The 19130-nt window shown below is 27.4% G+C and overlaps 1 long non-coding RNA gene across 1 annotated transcript; it reads right to left on the reverse strand.

Moving 5' to 3' along the window:
* Positions 1–11284: 11284 nt before the first annotated feature.
* Positions 11285–14437, reverse strand: LOC135953322 (uncharacterized). The gene is made up of 2 exons (XR_010576206.1): positions 14259–14437; positions 11285–11458 (listed from the first exon to the last, which is right to left on the reverse strand). It is a non-coding gene; the product is annotated as an uncharacterized LOC135953322 (long non-coding RNA).
* Between the last annotated feature and the right edge of the window lie 4693 nt (positions 14438–19130).

Raw genomic sequence — 19130 nt, forward strand, 5'->3', positions numbered from 1 at the left:
ATAACTCCGAAACTAATGAGCTGATAAAAACGCAATATATATATAAAAATTTGTATATGGCATGCGTAAATTTTTTTCAAAATTTTATCATTCAGAAGAACAACATTAACTACTGAATTTTATGTATATCTAACAAAAAACAAAAATTTTGTGAAAATTAGCGAATTCACTTAATTGCGAACAAATTCGAAAAGAATCCATCGATTTTTATGATCGATATCTCATTTTATTTCTATTACATAAGGATTTGCGATAAAGTAATAAATCTGATTAATTTCTTCCGTTTTCGATATTTCATGATTTTTTAAAATCAAAAAAATTTGCTATTTTCATGTAAAAAATATATTTTTTGCTTCAATTTGTTATTATAACTCCGAAACTACTGAGCCGATTGAAACGCAATATATAAACCGATTAAAGGCTATGTGAATTTAAATTTTCACTAAGTTTGCTTTAATAACATCGGTGTAAGCCTTTTTGAGTTATCATTACTTATGTGGAGAAACGTCTAAAAAAATTTATAATTTTATTTAAATTTTTTTTTTTAAAAAAATCTCTCCATAGAATTTAAAATTTGGACCATATTAGTACCACAATACATCAAAATTGTGTAGTGGTTTAAAAAGCCTTTAAAGTTTTTTCGAGTTTGTTGCCTTGTGTTTACTTTTACTTAGAACTAATTTGTGAAAATCAGTATACCGGGAGGACATTTGTATGGCGGATAAGTGACATCTTGGTCCAATATTGCCCATTTCCAATACCAAACAAACCTTATCAACAGAGAGTATTTGTGGGAAATATCATCCAGCCTTTCGTTTGGGCCCTATCGTGTTTTTAATAGACAGACAGACGGACGGACATAGCTAGATCGTCTTAGAATCAAATACGAAGTGTTAAAAACGGAATAACAAAATCAATAATATCTTTTTAATGGTGGGTATGAAAATATTTAAAACAAAATCTTTTAAAATGCTGCTAAATTTATAAAAAAGGGACTTTGTACTTTTGGACACTAAGCTATTGATAGGACCTGACACATTTCCATACAAATTATGAAGTAAATTTTTAACAAAAACATTTAATTTGTTTTAACTTTTATTTATTGTAAACAAATATATTACACAAATGCAATCATTGTGAAAAATACCCGCCATCAGTTATTTTTGTACATGTGACAGACATTCAATATCAATTTCAAATATTTTAATTACTCAAAAGAATTCAAATTCTAAAACAATGTTGCTCGTAATTATTTCACTATTTAGGGTACAGTTTCAACAAAACTAAAATAATGTGAATTAAAATGAAAACATTTTAATTATATTTGACATATTTCAAACGACACTATTAATAATAGTGAGCAATTTAACACACAATTAAATAATTTGACCAAATGTAGTTTTGTTTTTTTTTTTTGCTTTTAAAAAATATTTGAGATAAACTTTTAACAAAAAATCTTAGACTAGACATAGCAATTAATTATAAATTAAATATACATTAGAATAAGTAAGAAAAATTGATAACAATACGACAGCATTCTATGAATATGAGGATCCTATAGGAAATTTTTTAAAGAATGATATTTTCAATGATCATTTACGGATTACAATAACTTATTGATTGTAGGAACTTTCCAATAAGCATTTTTGTTTTAATTCAAGTCGAAAGCAAGTGTAATTCAAGCCTTGAATTGTAGTCAAACAATTAAATGACATTTGTATTACACTTTATATCAATAGCATTCTCCAATAAAAAGAAAACATAAATTCAAGCCATATGTTTTTTGTTTGAAAAATATTTAATTTTTTCACTTAATTGTGAATAAATTCGAAAATAATCCATCGATTTTTATTACCGATATCTCATTTTGTTCCTATTATATGTGGCTTTGCGATAAAGCAATAAATCTAAACAATTCTGCCTTTTTCGAGTTTTCATGATTTTTTTAAAACAAAAAAATTGGATATTTTTACATAAAAAATTTATTTTTGGCTTCAATTTGTTATTATAACTCCGAAACTACTGAGCCGATTAAAACGTAATATAAATGTGAAAATGTGTAAATAGCACGGGGAAAATGTTTCCAACATTCTATCAATCGAAAGAAGAATATTAACTACTCAATTTTATGTATATCAAACAAAAACGTTAAATTTTGTGAAAATCAGCTAATTCACTTAATTGTGAATAAATTCGAAAAGAATCAATCGATTTTTATTTTCGATATCTCATTTTGTTTCTATTATACGTTTTGCGACAATGTAATAAACCTGAACAAGTTCTGCCGTTTTCGATTTTTCATGAGTTTTTAAAACACAAAAATTTGCTATTTTCACGTGAAAAATATATTTTTTGCTTCAATTTGTTATTATAACTCCGAAACTACGGAGCCGATTAAAACGTAGTATATAAACAGATTAAAGGTTATGTAAATTTAAACCTTTTGAAGTTTACTTCAATAATATCGGACTAACCGTTTTAGAGTTATCATAAAAAAAATACACAATTTAAAAAAAATCTATCCATAGAATTTAAAAATATTGGTACTTAAGAAACCATGATACATCAAATCTATGTAGTGGTTAGTGAAGCCTTTTTTTGCTGTTGACCTGTGTTTTAAACCAGTCATTTCTAAACTACTTCCAAGTAATGCAAATGGAATGGAATGAGCCGTTGAAATGCATACCGCTTAATGTAAAGAATTTTACTGAAATATCTGTTATTATTTTTTGATTGTTATTCATTGAATTGGAAGTTGTGTTCGTTATGTAATCTAAGAATGATGCCTACTTATGATGACTCCCACTCAGAGACCTGTAAGCCGGTTGAGCCGAGCCGCTGATAAATTTTTAAAGCCGCCGCCGCCCAATTTTTTTCGGCTTGAAATTAGCCTCCGTTTTTGAAAAATGCTCCTTAGTAATTTCATAAAATTTTCTGAATTTTACTTTTTAAATTTTTAATTATTTAGAATTTGAGTAGTTATTCTTTAATCGGCTGAAAGCCGGCTAGCTGCGGCCGGCGATCACTTTTGGAATCAGCCGCCGCCGATGCGAAATAGTCGGCGCAGGTCTCTGCTCCCACTGTCGTTTAAGACACATTTTCCAACAGGGGGCGTAAATTTGATTCTATTTAATTTTCTATGCAACAGAAAATCTTACAATTTACGTTATTTAAGAGCAACAAGTCGGTGTTTTTTCCACAATTCAAACACAACATGTTTCAAACAATATTTGTTTTATATATTGCAGTTTTTTTTTTGCTATTTTCAATGGCCAGATGGATGGATGGTTTTTGATTGAATGCTTGGACAGACGTTCAGACGTAGTAAAAAGGCGTTTGATTAGTTAGAGGCGGTGGTGGTGGCTCAAGTTAGTAATTCTAACTAGCTGTCTTTAGTAGCTGACAGTCTGTCGTTATATTTTACTAGCGGCATGGTAAGACAAGCTATCAAGCATATTCTCTGCGTGTTGTTTTTCTTTTTATTTTATTTATTTATTTAAGTTTTTTTCCAACTACATACTATTTGTTTAACAACTTTATTCATACATACAAGGATAACAACATTTGCTAATAATTCTATTAAATATTTAACTAATGTAGATCAATGGCAGAATGTTTTTGCTGTTAATGTTGTATGTAGTTGATTTTTTTTTTATTTTAATATAAAAGTGTTAATAATATTATGGAACAAATTGTATGTATAAAGAAATATATTTTTATATTTTTAACTTTAATTACCTAGAACTTGTATGTTTTTCAAAAAAAAAAATTTAAAGCTAAAATTAGAAAAATTCAAAATATTTGAAAATGAAATATTTGAGAATTTAAACATAATGGGTGAATAGTTCGTAAAGTTCGTTAAACAATTGGAATCGTTTAAAATTTTTCTTATATCCGAGTTATCACACTTTGGAGCCTTGTGACCATATCCTCTATACCTCTTCTATAACAATGCAATGTTTTATTAAAAACCGACTCAGTTTAGAAATAACTTATTTACATTATTTTTTAAATTTCTCCACAGTGATCTGCTAAACGATCGGTATTTTATACGTTAGATAAACCCAATATTTTAAGCATTATTTAATTTCTAGGTCTTGGGTTAGAAATAGGGTTGTCATTCGAATAAAAAATATAATAAATTATTCGAATAGTCGAAAAAAATGTTTATTCGACTGAATAAAAGTTTTCAGTTTATAATACAAAATTATTCGATCAATAATTGTCCAGTAATCAAATATATTTATTATACCCTTCGCCATGAGTGGCAAGAATATTTTTTTCATAAATTTTTTTTCTTTTGTCATAAATTCTTTTTCCAAAAAAATTAATTAAAGAAATTTAAAAAAAAAAATTTAAAAAAAAAAATTTTGAAAAAACTTTTTTTAAAAAAAATTAAAAAACAATTTGGAAAAAAAAATTTTAAAACATTAAAAAAAAAATTTTTGATTTTGTTTAAATAAAAATATTTAAAAAAAAAATAAATTTAAGTATAATTTCGTGAAGGTTATATAAGATTCGGCACAGCCGAATATAGCTCTCTTACTTGTTTTTTAATAATATTTTAAACATTGGGTTCGAAATAGGGATTTATTTACAATCATGGTCCGGTGCAGATACCAGAAGACTGCCAAGAAAATTAGTAACAAGTCCTATTACCACAGGGTTTTAATAAGTAACCAACCACTAAAAGCTTTCACTACTAAGTAACCAATGCTATAAATGAATCATTAATTCGCGAATTGTTCACACAAAAAAATTAATTGAATGAAATTGTAGTCAATTAAAATGAATTTGGTAAAAATGAATTGCAATTCATTTGTCAAAGTGAACTGCAATTCATTTCCAATTCATTTGAATTGAATTGATTTTGAATTAATTCAAATAAATGAGAAAAAATAATTAGCAATTCATTTCCAACTCATTTGAATTGATTTCGTAAGTAAATCTACAGTAAGCATCAGTGTTGTTTTGTTATTCAACTAATTTTTTATGTAAAAGACTGCAAGCATTACTATCGTGTTGTAATCCAAAAACAAAAAATTCTTAGATTTGAAATTCCCATGATATACTGGAATTGTCAGGTAGCGGCAGCATAGGAATTGAATTATTTGGTATCAGCGAAAATCTTATCAATGGAAAAATTTAGTTTATTTGCTAAAAGAAACTTAAATTTTTATGTCTCATTTCCCCTAGATCTGCTCTTGATTGATTGCATTCATTTGAGTTGCAATTCATTGTTCTAATTCATTTGAATGAATTCAAAATCAATTCAATTCAAACAAATTGGAAATGAATTGCAATTCATTTTAACAAATTCATTTGAATTGGAAATAAATTGAAATTCATTTCTGCCTAATTTGTTTGAATTGATTCAAATTTCATTCAATTCTTTTTTGTTGTGAAAAGAATTAATTCAAAATTAAGCTAATTCATAATGAATTAAAATCAAAAAAGAATGATTCATTTACAGCTCTGATTTTAATACAGGCATGTAATTATCATAATCGCTTGTAAATATTATGTTGAATAAATAAGTCATTACTATGATATCACCCAAATAACTAGTTACACGTAATTACTATAATAACTCATGAATCGTATGGACACTTACTGAAGCCATTTTTGGTTAAAAAATAATGTGCTTTTGTTAAATATATGAATAACTAAAGAAGTATTTTGATTATTTGATTTTAGATCTGTAATAACTAAATATTTACATATCAGCTTTCAATCCAGCCATTACTGAACAGCTTCCACGCATTCAACTTATATGTAGCAGTCTTTGAAAAGTAAGTAAACTAGTAATTGAATAATAATATTGGAAGGTATAATCATTGGTCCCAGAAGATTCATGTTCAGCACCTTTTGACTCATAGTCAAAAGGTGCTGAACATGATCGGTTATTTACCTGTAAACAACACGAATGTCAACGAAGTACATAGAAATTATGAAATAAATAATAAAAATTTTTATTTTTATTTTAATTGTAGTTTTTATATATAGCTAGTAGCTTTTATTAACCATATAAGGCCCTTAAGGGCTCGGTTATGTAAATGAAGAATTAATAAAAAAAAGTCTCTATAAATAGCTGGTCAGATTATCACAGAGAAATAATGTTGTCTGAGTCCTTCTGTTTGCATGCCTAACTGAATCGTCGAATCTGTTCAACCAGCCCATGTAGAACAAACCGATCGCCCGGTCATTTCTTCTCGTCAAATGATCAATATTTTTGCTGGTATGCTTTTATTTTTACCTCATAAAAAGTCTTTAAATTTTTCTATATTTCATCTTAGCACCCAGTTTCCATTTATTTTATAATAACAATTATTCATGTCCATAAGAAATATGTTAAAAATTTAAACTATTTTGTTTAATTTGGCGAAAAAGTTTTAATAATAATGATTAAAACAGAATTTACTAAAATTTACACATAACATGGCTCTTTGAACAGTAAATTAATAAATACCATATTATTATATTTAAATATAATAATTCTTTTAATTTGCAAACAATTATTTTTGGAGTAAACGAAATCCAGACTTACCAGTCCAGTCTAGGCCTTGTAAATTAACAAGAAAATATCTTTAATACGTTTGAATAACACGTAAATATTTGTAGACGTACGATTTTAATTGTACCGCTTTTTAATTAATTGAAATTCAAATTGAATTTTAATTAAGGAATTGCAATAATTATGAGTATTTTTTTTTTGGGATACATGTTTGATGATTTGTAAGTATACAAAAAATGCATTTTTAAGTTTGTTTAGAAAAATAATTTAAAATTATGGTTTGATGAGGGGGTCTCTCTGCCCAGAATTGTTGTTTTTTTTCCGACCCTATAAAGTATATATATTCTGGATCCTTATAAATAGCTGAGTCGATTAAGCCATGTGCGTCTGTCTGTCTGTTGAAATCAACTTCGCGAGGCCCTCAAATAACTTACATACACGATTCATACATCAATATCTTCGGATCGGTTGCTATTTAAAATCGAGAAAATCGGTCCACAAATGGATGAGATATAAGGAAAAATTTTTTCCGAAAAAACCAGGACAACCTCGATTTTTGACATACATATTTTGGAAAAAATAGTTTTTAACCACAATTTTTTTTTCACCAAAAGTGTTTTTTTCTCTTAATATTAAAAAAAAAAAATTTAAAAACAAAAAAAAAAGTTTCAAATTTAAAAAAAAATTTTAATTTAAAAAAAATTTTTTTTTAAAAAAAAAATAAAAAACCTAAATATATTTAAAATTTTTATTTTGAAGTATAAATTGGTGAAGGGTATATAAGATTCGGCACAGCCGAATATAGCTCTCTTACTTTTTGCTTAAGGAATTTATATTTTTAGAAACCAGATCAATGCCATTATATTTCAGCAAAGTTAAAGTTTTGTAAACGAATTGTATTCACACAGATATTATATCAATATTAAACACCCTGTCACTAATTCCAAGTAAGGGAAACGGTAACTAGTGCTCATTATAAAGTAAATGTTGCTTAAAATCACTCCAAATATAATCTCTATTGTCTTAAGTTAGACCAGAAATAGCTGTCATCAATAAGTGAATGTTTATGTAGATCGCCGTTTTCAAAACCAAATCATATTTGTTTGTTTTATTGATTTCCAAAACCTGTTGTACTGACAGCAATATCCAGTTGTTGACACTCAAACTCATCTGATTTGTTTGACTGCGTATTTAGTGCGTTTCAAAAACATTGAGTTGATAAATAGATTTTGCATTAATTTAAAAGTTTTGAAGCGCAAATATTTCATAAATAATTACAAGTATGTTGTATGTAGTGGATTTAATTGATGAACTAATCTTTATAATTAAATTGCACTTAAAAGCAATCGAATGTCAAAATAATAACAATTTTCACATAATTTTCTGATGTACTATTTCACATTACAATTTTAACACTTATGTTTCAAGTAGTTGTTTTGTTTTTATGAATTTTTGTTTTGCAATATTGTTGAATATTTAACAAAACATTTTGTTGAATTAATTTCTAATTTAGTTTATTATTGATTTGAAACGAGTGAGAACATGTGTTGATAAATAACACATTTACAATTGTATTAGAATACAGTCATTTAAACTGTCACTCAATAATAATTTATGTCAAATTAAATTAAATTGAAATTAATTAAATAACTTTAGTTGGAAATAAAATGAATGAAAGAAAACTATTGTTGAAAATTGATTGCTTTTAAGCTACCACAACATTTGCTAAATTCTCCTTCGAGAAGAACTAAAGGGCCTTTAAACAGACTTTGTGTTCCAGAAAGGCTGAGAACTTAGTTGCAGTAATGTTAGCTTTATAACAAAATAAATTTGTTTTGATATTTGAATAATTGCATTGTATAACAGCAATATGTTTAGTGATAACTAGTCCCCATAAATAATAAATTACCATTATTATTCATAGAAAAAAAACGTCCATTTGTTTAAACTTTAAACGTATTAGAATAAACATAAATTGACAGCATCAATTCAAACAAACACCTTGCAAATTGTAACGATCTACAACATCCGTATCCGTTTCAATTAGAACGTCCACACGAGTCTACATTAAAATTCAAATTATCGCTCAACTAATGAACCATTAAAAATCTATTAAGAAATACAGATAAATAGATATTCCACATACATATTTACAAACGTATGTAAGTACATAAATAGACAGAGACAACTTTAACTCGAGTACACATGTTGACACTTCATATTTATGGAAAAAGAAAAATTAGTCACATTAAAAAATATGAACTATAAATGAGAATTGAATTTATTTAAAGGGTGTTTTTAAGCCCTATGTAATTAACAAAGGGGTTAACTGTCAAACGAACTGTCATACTGTGCTCACTTTTTGACATTTATGATCAGTATACTCTGGACTCTGTTGTTAATAAACAAAATTGCAGCATTTGGAGTGAGATCAATCCACAACAGACTCTACAACCTCCATTACGAACGGAACAAGTAACAGTGTTATATTCGACAATCAAATATTTCCCTGATATAGGGGTTACATGGAGTGTAGGGTCAATTATGGAGCGATCCTCACGAAAGTTGTTAGAAAGATTTAAGTTCATATTAAACTTATTTATGTTCGATATTAATTATTATAAGACAATTATGAATGTTGAAGTCATTTTCTGTGGGGGACCTTGTTTGGGGACTAGGGACAATTGTTGCCCGATTTTCGCCATAACTTACACCATAATTTGTGCAAAATTTTATTAGGATTGCCGCATAATAAACATATTTATGACGGATTAAACAGTATTCAGGGGGAACATTTGTATGGGGGCTAGGTGAAAACATGGAGCTATATTGCCCATTTTCAATACCAAATCTTATCAACAGAGAGTATTTGTGGAAAATTTCAGCCAGTTAGCTTCTTTTGATTGCGCCCTATCGTGTTTTCAACAGACAGACAGACGGAGGGACATAGCTATATCGTCTTCGAATTTCATAGGGACTCCGAATATATACTTTTGTGGGTCTGTGACAAATATTTTGATGTGTTACATACGGAATGACAAAAGAAATATATGTTTTTTAATGGTGGGTATAAAAATGTACCGTTCGGTGCGGTTTTCACGCTGGTGACATCATCGGACCTTTTTTCTTCAAAAATGAAGCAGGAATTCGCGTTACGATCAGTAGAGATTGTTACCGCACTGTGATCAATGATTTTTTGGTTTGAAACTATGGACGACATTTATCCATTCGAGATGTGGTTTCAACAGGATGGCGCTACGTTCCATACGACGAGCGCTACAACCGGTTTATGGAAATCAACATTTGGCGATAACTTGATTTCGAGAAATGAACCTGTCAAATGGCCTATAATCGTGCTATTTGACAGCTCTTGATTATTTCCTGTGGGTCCGTCCACATGAAGTCACTGGTTTATGCTAATAAACCAGCAACAATTGACGCATTGAAGCCCTTACGAAAAATGCGAAAAAGTGGCCCAAAATTAGACATCCAGAAATAATCCTTTGAATAAAATCTATTATTTTGTGTTATTTTTTACAATTTCAAGTTCTATTGGACATAAAAAACACCCTTTAGAAGAATAAAACAATGTTACAAAATAAATATGTATGAGAAATGAATTTATTTGTAATTTAACTCAATTAGTTAAAATGCTCATGAAATTATCAACAGAAGGCAAACCAAATAATAATAATAATTCAGTATTTTCACAGTTCATAATAGCAGTTTCGTCATAGTTCCGTATTTGGAATAAAAAAGTCTTTCTTGTCACTTTCAATATAGTAAAATTTAAAACAAATATCCACAAACACTACTATATCTATTCTCCTTCCCTTTACATATTTTCCTAGTTCCAACACACTGCTTTGCATAAGTAAGGATCATCCCCTAAGTGCTGATCCAATAATAAAAATAAAATCGTTTTTAATAAAATTTCCATTTTTTTTAACATTCTGAATTTTTTCTTCAATATTTTTAGTGATAAAAACTATTTTTGGGAATTTCATTCGATTATTTCAAAATTATTGATCCAATAATTCTTTATTCTTTAAATTACTAGGACATTGTTAACCCTTCTGGAGTCAAAACTATCCAATACAACAAAAATAATAAATTTTCTCAAAATCCGTCAAATTTAGAACGGTCTCCATAAAAGGTATAACTGTTCTTATTTTTAATCCTTATTTCGCAATAATTAGAACTGAAAATATTTTTTAATTTTGTTGAAAAAAAAATTTGGAAAATGTAAAATTTGGGATTTGAGAGATTTTACTGATCTAATTTGAGTTTATAATCCATATTCAGCATTTGTTAAAACTTAAAATATTTTTTTAATTTTGGTGAAAACAAATTTTGAAAATATTAAATTTGTGATTTGAAAACTTTTATGTGTATTTTTGGTATCAAATTTAAATGGGATAAATGAAATACAAATCTATATTTGATTGCATTTTTTTCATACTTAATTTGTAAATTTGTTTGTGGAAAATATTGCTACTTTTACCCAAAACTCGTAACTTCAAATAAAATGGGCAACCTCTAAACGTTATCCAACATTTAGTTTTTAGGAGAACGGAGTACAATTTAAGACCATTCAAAAATCAAAAGACTGCCAACTTATTATAGAAATTTTTTATCTTAAAATCCCATTTCTTTACTAGTTTTTGAACTATAGTCGACGATAAATTGTTTTGCTACACGGTAATACTAAACTAATGATTTATTTTAACACTAAGACTATTTTCTTGTTTTTTGTAAACTTCAAATACATTTTCTAGCTATTTAAAACACAAAAAACTTTATTCTTTTTTTAATGTTCATACAATTGCAACTTTTTTAAACAATAATTTATATATAAGTTTTTAACATTTTAAATTCATTAATTTAATATTCAGTCATCCTCAGGCATGCTCACAGGATATATTAAAGCTGTTCAATTTTGACCTACGAAAAAATAAATAAAAGATATGAAAAGATAAATTTTAGTTAAATTTACAAGTATTCAGCTATTGTAGACTGAAATTGAAATTAAAACAGTGAAGAATATTAGAAACTGTATACTATGGATATAAGGAGGATTGTTCTAAAAATACCTACTAGTTCTAACAGAAATTTCACCCAGATAAAAAATATAGTTGTTCATATTTACAATACTATGGTCATGGTGATTATTTATATGAATGTGTTTACCATAATATGGTAAATTTGCCATCCACATGATCGGTATCATATATATGATTACACAGGTCAACAAAATCGAAAAAATGTTTGAGTCTTTTTAAACCACTACACAATTTTGATGTATTGTGGTTCCAGTAGTTCAAAAATGGTAAAAATTCTATGTATGGATTTTTTAAAATTTTTTTTTTTTTAAATTATGAATTTTGTTAGATGTTTCTTCACATAATTTATGATAATTCAAAAAGGGTTAGACCGATATTATTGAAGTAAACTTAGAAAACTTAGTAAACTTAGTTAAAATTTAGATAGCCTTTAATTCATTTATATATTGCATTTTAATCGGCTCTGTAGTTTCGGAGTTATATTAACAAATTGAAGCAAAAAATATATTTTTTACATGAAAATAGCAAATTTTTGTGTTTTAAAAAACTCATGAAAAATCGAAATTTTACATTATTTTGTTATTGTAACAAAAGTTTTAACAAAAAAACAAAACCCATGTAAAATGTACACTCAAAGTACAAGCTTGTACGCACATACAATTTTCCGAAAATAAGCGAATTCACTTAATTGTGAATACATTCGAAAGTGATCCATCGATTTTTATGATCGATATCTTATTTTATTCCCATTACATGTGGCTTTGCGATAAAGCTACAAAACTAAACAATTTCTGCCGTTTTTGATTTTTCATGATTTTTTTAAAACAAAAAAATTTGATATTTTCACAAAAAAAAATATATTTCTTGCTTGAATTTGTTATTATAAGTCCGAAACTACTGATCCGATTGAAATGTAATATATATGTGAAAATTTGTACGTAACATGGGGAAAATGTTTCCAAACTCCATCAATCGAAAGAAAATGATTAACTACTCAATTTTATGTATATAAAACAAAAAAGTAAAATTTTGTGAAAATGAGCGAATTTACTTAATTGTGAATAAATTCGTAAAGAGTCAATCGATATTTATGATCGATATTTCGTTTTATTCCTATTAAATATGGCTTTGCGATAAAGCAATAAAACTGAACAAGTTATGTCGTTTTCGATTTTTTATGAGTTTTTTAAAACACAAAAATTTGGTATTTTCATGTAAAAAATATATTTTTTGCTTAAATTTTGTATTATAACTCCGAAACTACTGAGCCGATTAAAATGCAATATATCAACAGATTAAAGGCTATGTAAATTTGAACTTTTCAAAGTTTACTTCAATAAAATCGGTGTAACCGTTTTTGAGTTATCATAAATTATGTGGAGAAACATCTAACAAAAATCACAATTTAAAAAAACAAATTTAAAAAAAATCTATATATTATTTTAATTATTCAACATGAACATGATTGTTTGTTGCAATCATGTTCATGTTGAATCATCATATCATATGTTTTTCTCAGTAATGTGGTAAATCCTTAATGATACAAATTGTTGTCGCAAACATATACTCATTTACTACAATCATATGAATTGTACATTTAAGATAGTCATATAAATAATTACAGGGACCATAGTATTGTTAAACAAATTCCACCGAAACCTTTTTGGCCTTAGTCCACTTCGTTAAGAAACTATAGGAAACATATTCAGCCCAATTATGGAAAAAAATCCAAGCAGTTTTTTCCCTTTTCTTGTTTTTAACATAGAATTTGAATAGTAATACTGAGAAAAGAGAAAAAACTCCCGTGGAATTTTTTTCCAAAATTGGGATGATTATATTTTGAGGAAAATTTATTAACTTACCCCATGATTTTATAAAACTTTTAGCTTTTTCCATTCGCCAATGTAACGAAATAAAATTTTTGTTTTCAACTTAATTAACTGTCTGTGTTTTACAAAATTGATGAATTTCTAAACGCACGATTCAGCAAATCAACAGTTTATTTATTTGTTCAAAAAATTTTATTTGAATATTATAAAATTCATTTACTTGTAAAACTTTTAGCTCATTCAATTCATCATAGTAACGAGAGACATTTTATTTTCGACTTTATTAGAAGAATTTTATAATATTCAAACGAAATTCTTGAAACACTTGAAATTTTGACATATAAACAAATATTTGTGATTTATAAAAATCAAATTTGTGACACATCTGTCTTTGTTGACGAATCGTTTATTTAGAAATTCGTCAATTTTATAAAAACAGACAGTTAATTATGTAAGTTGAAAACAAATATTTTATTTCGTTACATTGGCGAATGGAATAAGCTAAAAGTTTTTTAAAATCATGGGGTAAATGAATAAATTTTCCTCAAAATATAATCATCCCAATTTTGAAAAAAAATTCCCCGGGAGTTTTTTCTCTTTATATAGAAAATTATACATGGAGACGAGACACCACGATTTCGCAAACAAAAATTAAACAAATCATATGTCTTATACAACAACAAAATACTTAGAATAGCATGTATGTATATTGTTGTTGTAAGAGTTAGGTTTTTTACAACAGATTTAGATTTTTGACAATTAAGTCTCGTCTCTATGTTAACCTATGGTTAAAATCGTAGATAAATACACATAGACCGGAAACTAGAAAAAACACAATAAAAAAATACTCACTTTTTTCACATGTTTTTTATTAATACATTCGCACCAATTATGTTCTTGACAACTGAGTTAGGTCTTTGATAGGAGAATTTTCGATCTATGTGTGTTTATCTGAGGTTAATACTAATTCTTCTATTTTTTAGATATGTAGATGTCAAGTTGAATGTAAAAAATAGCTTTTTCCAATATAATTTAGTGGTATCTGGATTATATATGTTACAATCCAGGATTTTTTTTCCCAGATTTGTGATTTCTGCTTCGATCTAAGAAAACTATGTCTGCAAAGGCTCAAACTCTTAAGATTTTTTTTGTAAACACATTTTTATACTTCTTAGTTGAAGTGACACAGATCAAGGATATTCAATCCTCTAAATTTGACAGTTTAACATTAACAATTCCAATAAGTGTTCAAAATTTTCCAACTTAATTATTAATTACAAATAAAATTTCATTCGCAAAAATCACAAATATTTAACTTCTTAATTGCAGTTTACAGCAGCAATTTCTTTCATTCTGATTCCTTCTGAATCATTCTTTTCATTTCAGTCACTTGAAATAACAACTTTTTTTTGTTTAAATAATAACAAAAATACTTGGTAAACAACGCGAACTAACGTCATTGCACAAAAAAATGATAAATGAGTATTAAATCTGACTTATAAAAACTAAAATTGGTGGTTTTAATTAAAAATAAGAAAATAAAAAAAACTACTCTTTCTTCATAATTTTAAACAAAAAATATCCCCCGATTTTTGGAAATATTAAGTGCGAATGCGGCTTATTACAGCTACCAAAACAACAGAAAAACATGAAAAAAAGTTACAAATTAAATGAATAAAAATCGATTTGAAATTAAAATGTTGTATTTTTTTTTAAATATTTAAATTTCATGCAGATGACGCGAGCGCTTAAGCGTAAATGAACTCAATCGTTGATTGTAAAATACAAACAGACTAAATGCCACTAAATGTCCGTCGTACTCGCACAAATATTGTTGTTTTTTTTGCTTTTTAACTTAATAAAGTTTTTGCTTTTGAAAACAAAAACAATAAGAAGTAGAAGAAAAAAAAAACTCTTAACACCTGTTAACAAACGATCAGATCACTTAAACACCACTACAGGCTACAGTCAATCGTATTAAACGGTCGTATGGTCGGCCAACACTACTCTGATACTTGACGTTTGTTAATGATTTTAGTTTTTCGTTTTTTTTTTTTATTATTATTTCAGTTAATAAATAAATGATTATTAGCAGCTTTAACTAGCAACAACAACCTGAACGGTAACACCGTTCACACTCATAATCATTGTAACAACAGCAACAAACACTTGTTGTAATGTGAAAGGGAGATTCCGTGATTAGCACGAGTTCACAGAATCCCAACAATTCGATTGTTTGTTTGTCCGTCCGTCCGTCCGCCCTCCGTCCAAGCGTTTGCATGAATATTGAATTGTTTGTGGGTTTTTTTTTTATTTGTAGAAATGTTAAATACAGAATAAAAGACACTTTTAACGTTTAGTATTTTATTATGATGTTATTTACACTCTTAAAAACTCTCTTCTCGCACATTGAGTTGCAATGTTGCTGGTGATTCAGGGGAAGGTATGTCATTTGTTGGTAATTAATATTCAAGGGGATTTCCAAGACTTTCGTTAGGAATTAGAGACATTTAGAACAATTCCGATTTGTCTCTACTATAGGCTAATAATGGAAAGATTCCTTGACTCCATCAACCAATCCTGGAATAGTAGGATGGATTATCAAGTGTCCAAGACCTTTTAGAAAAAACTGAATGCAAAGGCAACCAAAACACTAACTGGCTTGGATAGGCGTAGTCTCAGAATTCTAGTAGGAGTAATAACAGGTCACTACTCAATTGGGGCCTTCATAGGTAAATGGAATAATAACACACAGGATTTGTGTAGGGTGTATGGGGATGCACAGTGGGGCAGAATCGAAATTTTTTGGAAATAAATCTGGCATTTCTAAACGGCTGGTCCGATCGGGATAAAATTTGAAGTGGCCACTTTAAAATTCCGTCCTTAAAAAATATTGCACTTTTTCATACTAAATTTTTTTTATAAATTTTCTTAATGTGTCTGAGTCAGAACCAATGACTTGTGTTGAATAAAATATTAAGAAAATTAATACAAATTTTTTAGTATGAAAAAGTGTAATATTTTTAAAGGAGGGAGTTTTAAAGTGGCATATTTTTAATTGAGATATTGACTTGAAATTTTGTTTGTAAGACCAAAAATTAACTTATCTAAACAAAAAAATATAGCTCGGAATAAAGGTGGATCAAATTGTTCCTAATATTTGCAATCCTATTAAAATTTTGATATAAATTTTAGTTTTAGAAACTCAATGAATATGTAATATGTAATAAAATCTTTATTTATTAAAGAAACTCAATGAAATTTTTAACGTTTTTTTAAGTTTGTCACTCTAAATAAGAAGGTGTAAAAACGTGTCAAAAGGTCAAAGGGAATCTCGCAATTTCTAAAAATTGGAGCAAAAATCCCAAAAATGGTATTTTTTTCAATTTTGCCTATAGGGTCCACATTTCCTTCGGGGCTGGGAAAATACTTTGGCGATAAATAGGGCACACATCAAGGTTTCCAAAGCTGCTTTTTATTTTTTGTTCCGAGCTTTGGGATTTTAGAACATGTGGCACAAATTTGAATTTTTGATAAAAAATAGGTCAAATTCCGAAGGGCGTAGGGACGACATATTTGAAAAATTTTACATGTTTTTTATACCAAAATGTTCTTCGTAAAGATACCTTGCAGAAAAACATAAAATTGTTATATGTTCTTAAATAAAGTTTTTTTTTAATAAAAAAAGAGTAAAGTCCCCTTTTCGCACAAAAAACAGCAAAAATCTACTATTTTTTTAAAATTTAAATTGAAAATCGTTTATTTTTGGATCCATAATTGATATTGCCCCCAAATCGTTTGTATATTATTGCTAATTTAGTTGTCTAACTAACAAAGGAACTTCGAATCCATTCGGTCCAAAATTACGCCCTATATTTTTAAAATAGCGGGCCAAGGTATGGCCAAATTTTTAAATGCATATAACTCGAAAATTAGAAGAGATAAATAGCACAAGCAAGCATGTTTTTTCAAGACCTAGCCGAGCGCCTTTCAAAAATGGGAAACAAAAAAATCTATTATTTAACGATAATTTACACCAATCAAAATTCAAAAAAACTTTTTTTTTAAAACTTTTTGTTTAATATTGTTTATTGTTATTTTTTTTATCTTATGTTGTATTATTAGGCATTATCTTAAATAAATCACGTTAAAAAATGACAGATTCATAAATGAAATCAAAATAATTTAATTTTATTAAAATACAAAATCCTCTATGTTATAATTTTTGGAATATTTTGAAAAGAAAAACCCTCTATCTATCATAAAGTCCCCAATAATGCAAAATTTTAAAAACCAATTATATGTGAGATTTAGTAGTTGCTTTAAAGAAATATTGTAGAATACCGAATTTTAATAACTCAAGAGAGGGTTTTGAATATAGGCACTCGATATATACATACTTTTGTGGGTCTGCGATGATTATTGGAATGACAAATCAATATATTTTGTGATGGTGCGTATTAAAAGTAATTTCTTCGCGCCATAGATGGGGGTAGTGCACTAATTTTGCAGTTTGCACTAATACTTAGTGATAGTGCAAAAATAGTGCAATCATTTTGTTCATATTTAGTGGTGAGTTGAAAATTAGCAGCCTCACTAAATATTAGTGATAGTGAGTTAAAAAATTTTGCACTCAAAATTAAATTAGTTGATTTAAAAAAATGCAATCATCAGTTTATTGCAACTTTTTTGTATGCACTAATTTGAGTGCAACTTCAAATTGTGCACTAAATTTTTAAGTTCAAAATGGTTTAAGTTTATTTCTGTACACTAATTTAAAACTTAAGACTAATATTTCATTAAAAATAACAAAAAATATTTAAAATTTGTATTTTTCGAATTTGGATTCAAGAAATTTTGTTTAAATAGAAATTTATTATTAAGCTGAAAAAGAAAAATCTTGAACACTTAAATATGTAATTTAATTAAAATGAAAATGTAAATATTATGAACAAATAAAAAAAATATGAAAATATGAAATAAATTTTTTGCAATTTTAGTGAGTGATAGTGCAATGCTGATTTCAATCAACATTTAGTGCACTACCCCCAACTATGCTTCGCGCGCCCTTAACTAGGCAATTACTTTTGTACAGGGATATAACAGAACGTATGAGTGATATTAAATTCACAATAAGAAAATATTAAGTTTCGTTAAGGAGTAAAAAAATACAATTTTAATGTTATTTTTAGTATTTTATTTCTTAATAAATATATCAAAAGTTTGAGCTTCTGTACTTTTTTCAATAGTTTTCCCGATGTTACACAGGTTAAAACATTACACCCATATAACAAAAACCTTGTAAACTAGTGATACAAAAGTAAACGAAAAAATATGCAGGGGTTTTCATATAGTAATTCTGTTTTATTGGAGTCCATAGAGTTCGGAAATACTTATAGGTTGTTCTCGATCACTTTGTTTAGTACTTTTTTTATTAGCAAATGCAGTGAAATAATGGTATTCTTAAAAGTTACAGTTTCAAAAAATCCAAACTTCAATGTTTTGAAATTGTTTGTTTTATTTCCTTTAAGTTTCAAAAAACTATAATTTTTCAAAAAAATTTCATTTTCATCACCGATCACGGAAGTTGATAATTTTTTTTTCGCGAGAAAGCGTAATAAAGTAGCTTTTCAAAACTTGTAAGTAATTAAAAATCGATAAAAAAATTAATAATTTATTTTTAAGACATGTTTTCCAACTTTTTTGGTTTTATTTTTCAAACAA

The sequence above is a fragment of the Calliphora vicina genome, chromosome 3 (assembly GCF_958450345.1).
Source record: "Calliphora vicina chromosome 3, idCalVici1.1, whole genome shotgun sequence".
Lineage (NCBI taxonomy): Eukaryota > Metazoa > Arthropoda > Insecta > Diptera > Calliphoridae > Calliphora > Calliphora vicina.